Genomic DNA, 7,549 nt, shown 5'->3' on the forward strand with positions numbered 1-7,549 from the left:
TCATTGGGGATGCTCTAAACATATTCATATGGCTTTCCAAAAGATTCTGGTTTTTCCCGAACGAAGTTGTCCTCTGGATAGTAGGTAGAACAATGCCTTTGCATTCAGTGACACAAGGAAAGCAGGTTCTGCATTAGAACTTGTGAATTTCTTTTTTAGCATTTGAAGGTATTTGGGTAAATTTATACATGTGTTTTGCCATATTTGAAAGTTTTTATAAAATCTGGCATTTATGAAATTAAGATCAAATTTCTCCACCCGGGTATGTAAGAGCAGCTCAATCCAGGCCCTGCCCCTGGGTCTTCCCTTGTGTGATCAATAAAAGCCAAGAAAAACTCTTACTCTTGGCGGAATACATAATTTCCAAATTTTCTTAAACATCTTATTAGTACAAGAATGAGGAAGCCGCTCATTTAACAATAAACTTAGTAGAAGGATTTGGAGTCTCGGACCCAAACAGAATAATCCTTCTTTCTTTCAAAGGGATATGAATAACAGAAATAATATCAACGACATGAACCAGAACCAGAGACGAAAGTTTAGGAATGTCCCAGCAACGATCTCTAATCACATTATTCACCGTTAACGACCAATCAATCAATACATTGACGCTCTTGATCAGACAAACAAGGAAAAGCTCCATAACATTGTCGACAATCTAGCGGATGCCTCGAAGCAAAATGTCTCATGACTTAAGAATACCTTTCCAAACTATAGAATGATTAACCCTTGGAGAGGCCAAGAAAAATGAATTGTGTCTAAGATACTCAAGGGTTGGTTTGGTACTGTTGTTGTTTGAATAAAAAAATAAAAAACTGTTTCTGCTGCGCTGTGAGAATAAATAATTGCAAAATAAAACAGTAGAGTGTTTGATAAATTTTTTTGTAAAAGTGTTTTTAGCAAAAAAAAGTGTTATAATGTTTGGTAAATTTTTATGTAAAACAGTAGTGACTGTTAAATGATCAAAAATGGTACAATACTGGATGTGCTATTAGTTTAATTTTCTTAACAAATAAAGGTCAATTACTAAATATACTATACTTTTTTTAAAATATTTATAGACTTAAACTTAAATATTATTTAGTACGAAAAATTACTTGAAAATATGAAATATTTTAGGCTAAATAGCTAGGATTCATTAGTACAATATTGTTGATGTACTTGAAAGCAGTGTAACTAGATATTCATCAAACTTGCTGCTATTCTATTTCTTAATGCTTCTATCTCATGTGATTTTTCAACTTGATAATTTTGGTATTCATCATCATCATCATTACTATCACTCTCTTCACAAAAGTCACTGGAGCCATAAAAATGGTGACCATGTTCAGAATACCTCCGTATGTCGTTATGAAGAGCCATTGTAGCAATGACAATCTTCACTTGCTTATTGAACGAGTAATTAGGCATATCCATTAAAATTGCCCATCTTTTCTTCCATACCCCAAATGTTCGTTTAATGATGCTCCTAAGAGAAGAATTCATGTGGTTGGATACCTCTTTATGACCTCTTGGTTCGGCACCCTTACCAAGGCCAGGATATGATATCTTTCACCTTTATAAGGTCTCAAATTACCTCTCATTTGTGGGTACCCTGTATTTGCCAATAATATTTTTCTGACAATTGAAAATTTTTGTTTTGTAATAATGTAATAATTATACAAAGCGTGCATGTAAAATGTTACAATAAGTATGAAGATTCTGGTAAAACAAGTATGAAGATTACCATTTGGAGGCTTAAAAAAATTTAAATTTGGGTTTCATAGCACGGATAAAAATACCCTTGTATCACGTGCAGTGCTTTCCCATCCGGCACAAGCAAATGTGAATTGCATGTTAAAATTACATGTAGCCATAACATTTTGAGTCGACGTTCATTTCCTACCAATGTATGGAACTTGATCCAGAGGTGGTATTGAAGCATCAACATGTACTCCATCTATGGCACAAATACAATCCTAAAAATATTAGTATAGAAGAAAACCATCAACCTACACTTATAGTTTGCAAAAAAGTTAGAAGAAGAGTCAAACTTTACCTTAAAATGAGGCATGTATCTTGTATCTTTCCTTATTTCTTGAGGAATACCATGAACCTCTGAATCCATCGGTGTGATAATATCTATTGTCATCTTACACATAATATCCAATATAACGTCATAATATCTACTAACAGCCTCACCAGAATGTTAAAATCTCTTGCGATGATCTATTTTTTATATCATGTCCCAACATATGCAAGAACATTCCTAATATTTCTGGTGCATTCATTCTCCTCGAACCTCTCACTCAATAATTAGTTTGCAAGTCATTGGATAATCAATAAAAAACATCTTTGTTCATCCTAAACATTCTATAGCATTGCATGTAATTCCCTTGTAGTACTTCCATTAATCAGATATTACCTGTTTGGGAAGAATTCATACACGGAGTTTTGTGACATATTTTAAATAAATAATATGTTTCAACAACTCTCGCTACAACACATATAATTAGTCTATCCTTCAAATCCTCCTCCTCCTCATCATCATCAGAGGTGTTCATATTGAATATACACCTGCAACCTAATACATAATTCAACATTCCACAAGCCATAATCCAACAATCAATAAGAAGTCATAATCCCACATTCAAGAACAAGTCATAATCTAGCGGTCAACAAGAAATCATAATCCAACATTCAATAAACACAAAATAAAAGCAACATTCAACACATAGTTGTAATTCATAGTTTCAGCTCATTGTTTTTTGTTAAACATAAATTTCAACCAAGTAAGCCAGACTTCAGGATGTTTTATGGTAGCGAACATCTCTCGCTTCTCTGCACTACAAAACAAACAAGTAGCAAACAATCATAACTAGCTAGGTGGTTCACAACCAAGTAATTGTGCAACAACCACAACCACTTTCGGAATACTACTGCCTATATGAAATTGCCTCATCAATGAGTTTGCAAAAGTAATCAATTTTCCCTACTTCTCACTCAGTAAAGGTGAAAACCAGCCACTGCAAGCACCCAGACCTCATTCCCCAATTTATTTTGTCGACCCTCCTTCCACAATTTCTTTTTCCGACACCATTCCTCCAAACCTTATCCCTTTATTGCCGGAATTTACCCACTGAATCAAACCCATAAACGTGTCTCGTTGCAAACCTCATCCCTTCACTCTTCCCTCTCCTCTTTCACTCAGACTCTCCCATTCCCAAATTAAAAAACCCAAACAAATAAATAATAAAATTTCAAACAAGTGAAGCTTACCAGAGGAAGGTTGCCGAGTCGAGAGAACGAGAGAGATTGATGAGTCAATATTATATTATATATTTTACCCTATTCTTAGTATAATTTGGTAATTATTTTGGTAGAATTTTGATATTTTGCTTTATATTTTCAAAAAACATTCAACTTCCTCTGGAGAAAAATATGACGAAACTGACGAATTTTGAATTGATTCGAATTGGCAGACGTTCGTGTGTCTCTTGGTTTATTCGTATCAAAATTTTGAATTTTTCTACCAAACGGTTATTTTCTGGTGATTTAATAAAGGAGCAGTACGAGTTGTTGGAAAGTGACGTTTCTGGACTTAAACTGTGATTTTGGAGCCCAAGATGACCTCAGATGGGTTCGTGGCCTTCTGGAAAAGTGTTCAGAATAGTCCAAGCTTTAAATCCAGCTATATTGGGTCAGTTTTGGAGCTGATTTGGATCCAAAACGAGGCTGTGTAAATTTCTAGGCGAATTTACCAAGTCAATTTAAGATTATGTTTCTTATTTTATTTCAATTTATTTAGTTTCCTAGTCTTATTCTAAGACCTTTTACTAGAAGGATTTTATTTAGAATAGTATAAATAAGCCTTTTTGGCCAGCCCTAGGGAGAACACACGCACTAGTTGGAGAATTGCTTTCGACAATTCAAGTTTATTTTCAAGGTGTTTTCTATCCATGGTTTTGATAATATTTTGTTTTATGATTGTTCGTAACTAATTTATGTTTGCTAGGGCGATGCTTGAGCCTTAGCATGAATATTTAGTTTTTATTTAATTGTTTATGATATTATGAATGTATACTTTGAATTATTAATCACTGTGCTTTAAACTATCTTTGTGTCTTAATGATTTGCAACCATTAGGATGTTTAGATAAGTAATTGAATGCAATTCAGTCGAAATGCCACCGGAGGATTGAGTATTGCTTCTTGTGATTGATAGTTGTAAGTTCACCTAGGTCGAATGCCACGTCTTAGGGGTTGCATAGTTTTTTAAAGGATTTTAAAAAAGCGTAATGAGTCATGCATGTTTATATTTGATATGAATGCCACAGACGAATTGCATGTTTGATATACGTTCTAGCTTAAATGCCACAGGTAGAATATGCATTAAGAAAACCTAACCTTCCAAGTTGCATGGGTAATTCATAAGTAATCGGTAAATCTATATAGAATTGTTAAGGGGACGGCGAAACCCTAGATTTTTACAATTTGGCTTTCAAAAAGTTTTCTTTTGTTTTCTTTACTTTGCTAATTTCTTTAATCATTTTAATTAAATTCGTTTTTATTATTTTTAAATTCAAAATTAACCTTTTTCAATCTTTGTTTTCAAATAATGAATTAAGATTTGGTATTTACATAAATTATTCATTCAATCCCTATGGAAAACGACCTTGCTTGAGTCATTTATACTACAACTACCTTATTCTCTTGCAAGTATTTTTAAATGTTTTTATCCCTAGTTTTGCAGGCCAGTGCATCAAAATCCCATGTGGGTGGGTGTTCAACAACCTTTTGAGCAGCCTCATGCACCAGCAAAAGCTGATTGGGAGATTGCAGTTGACAAGTTGCTGCAGCCTTTTGAGCAACCTGCTGCACGAGCAAAGACCTCTCTGGAAATTTCCCTTGAAAATTTAGAAGACAATTTCCAAATAGGGTTTGATCAAATCAGTCAAGGAATTCAAAATATGCAAGATACCCCATCAGATGATACAAGATACCCAGGCTTCATTAAATAATTTGGTGCAGCAAGTTGAGCAGATTTTGGATCAATGGAAAGAACACGAAGAAGACGAGTTTCCTAGTCAACAAATTGTTGTCCCACAAGATTCAAAGGAATGCTGTGTAATTCAAACACTCCAAGGTGCAGCGAATTATGACTACATGCAGGAAGACACCAGAATTGAAGAGCCCCCAGGTGAGGACTATAGCCCTATGGAGGAACTTGCTAATCTTGAAATTCCACTAGAATCTGCTCCTAGCTATGTCTATACGCCACACATATTGTATATCCTGAGGCTGCAAGGCAACCAACAAAGCTGCATAAAGACATTGAAACTGACATGTTCGAAGTGGTTATTCATACAAATTCAAAATCTGATCCAACACATGACCAGCACTTGACAAGTCTACCAGATTTCGATACAAGGCAAATAGCTAAAGATAAAATAATTTTTGCTGCTGTAACAAACAGTGAACCTGCACAGCCAATCAAACTCAAAGAAATTCAAGATGAGTCCTACCAACAGGATAAGTTCTAAGTGGGAATGAAGAAAAAGTTTAATGGCAGCCCTATTCTTCTTCAAGAAATTCAGCCAGTGCAAAAATTGTGGGCGTTAAATACAAGGTTTAAGTCAGTTCAACGGAAACATAAGCCTCGCTTGAAGGGACTCTCTTTGATTACAAGAATTCATTCACATAGAAGAGCAGACATTAAGGACTCAACCACAACATTTAAATACTCAGTCAATAAACATCAGGTCACTCATTACTTAATATTGCCCGATGATGCTGTTAAAGATTGGTTGACTCTACAAGAACAAGTGACGTGATCACCAATTTCTTTCAAATCCGTCTAGCTATAGACGTTAACTAAAGCGCTAATTGGGAGGCAACCCAATTTTTCTAACTCTTTTCTTTTTATTTCATTTATTTTATTTTCCTGTTTTTATTCCTAATTACAAAAATCACAAAAATAAAAAAAATCTGAAATTTGAAAAGAAAAAAAAAAATTGCAATTTTTAATTCTTGTTATTTTTCTTTACTTATCTGATTAGGTTTTTTATTTGTGATTGCAGGCTGCATTTGGAACTGATCTGGTCTAATCTCAACTACTTCTGGATTCATACATTCATCCATTCATCTCAGATACAGAAGGAGCACAGGATGAGGTCCAGGGATACTCACAGTGGTGATGCTGAGAAGACCTCTATGCTAATGGACCCCTTTCACTCCTTCACTCTCTCACTCTCTCACACTTTATTCCAAATATAATTACATCTAAGTTTGGGGGTGGGGATCCAAGCAGCAGAGAGAAGAACAGTCATCAGGACCATCCATATGCATATATTTTTGCTCAACATACATCATCAGGAGACATGCAAGCACACACAAGTACAGATCCATGGATGCATGCACGGACAAAATTCACAGAGGCAAACTATAGACAATTATCAAAGTTTCATGTGAGCCATCATCCTAATGCTATGAAGAAATTCAAGCCAGATGGGAGCATGTTTTATACCTTTTTAGTTCCGAAATTGAGGATCTCGTGTAATCCACCGGTTTCTTGTCCGCCAGATTTCCAGTTTGTTGTGCCTCGTATTCTTCATCTGTGCTATCACCGTTACTTGCAAGATTCTGGCACAGAGAGCAAGCATGCATGAGAAATCTTGGCATACATTTTTACCTAATCTATGATCTCGGGACAAAATCGTAGGACGATGGAGTGGAGTTTTACCTTGTGGGTTTTGGCTCTGAGTACTGGATTTCTGATTTGGGAGCCAACCTGAGACTATGACGAATTTGCAGCAAGGATGGCTTGAATGTGGGCAGTGATTGATCGCAGCGAGCTATATCTTGTTTTGGCTGAAGACAGAGGGCTTAGATGCAGATCGATGGATATGGTTCGAGACTAAGTTTGGGGGTGGATCTATGAATTTTTGGGCTTCTGCATGACTTCTGGGTTGAACCTGCAAACACAGCATACACAAGTATCAAATCAGAGAATTTCGGCATATCAATAAGCCCATGCATCCAGTTCTAAATGGAGTTCATACAACTTTTGGTCATGAAATCCTTAAGAAATAGGAGATATTTACATTGGTGTGCACTGGGACATTGATTCGACGGATTGAAGCTTCAATTTCCAGAGACATGGAGATTTGGGAAGAAATGACAGAAATCCAGCTATGGAGGCACGGCTGGGTATTTGCTTTGGGTTGGACAAATCCAGAACCATTGGAAGAATTTGAATGACTAGAGAGCTAGGTAGAGGTTGTTTTGTTTTTAGAAAACTAATGAAAAATTCCTTGAAAATTTTGAGTTAACGATAGTGATAAAATAAAATGTAAAGTAAATAGTACCATAATTAATTTTTTTAATCTAAAATTGTAGTTTTTTGTTAAAATAAATATAACCGGAAGCTTTTCGTTAAACTTCTCTTTGTTTTTTTTGTTACAGAGAATGGAGAGACATGAGAGCTGCCGCTCTATATTCTCTGAGAGAAGCGGCCGAGAGTTTCCAAGCTTAAAATGAGAAATGGGAAATGAAAGAGGTGTGTTCTAGGT

The 7,549-nt window shown here is 35.4% G+C and overlaps 1 long non-coding RNA gene across 1 annotated transcript; it reads right to left on the minus strand.

Annotated features, from left to right (window-relative positions):
- Positions 1-2,348: 2,348 nt before the first annotated feature.
- On the minus strand, positions 2,349-7,281 carry LOC137732983 (uncharacterized). Its single transcript, XR_011068358.1, has 4 exons — positions 7,082-7,281; positions 6,721-6,952; positions 6,505-6,620; positions 2,349-2,563 (listed from the first exon to the last, which is right to left on the minus strand). It is a non-coding gene; the product is annotated as an uncharacterized lncRNA (long non-coding RNA).
- Positions 7,282-7,549: the final 268 nt, after the last annotated feature.

This window comes from Pyrus communis, chromosome 4 (genome assembly GCF_963583255.1).
Source record: "Pyrus communis chromosome 4, drPyrComm1.1, whole genome shotgun sequence".
NCBI lineage: Eukaryota > Viridiplantae > Streptophyta > Magnoliopsida > Rosales > Rosaceae > Pyrus > Pyrus communis.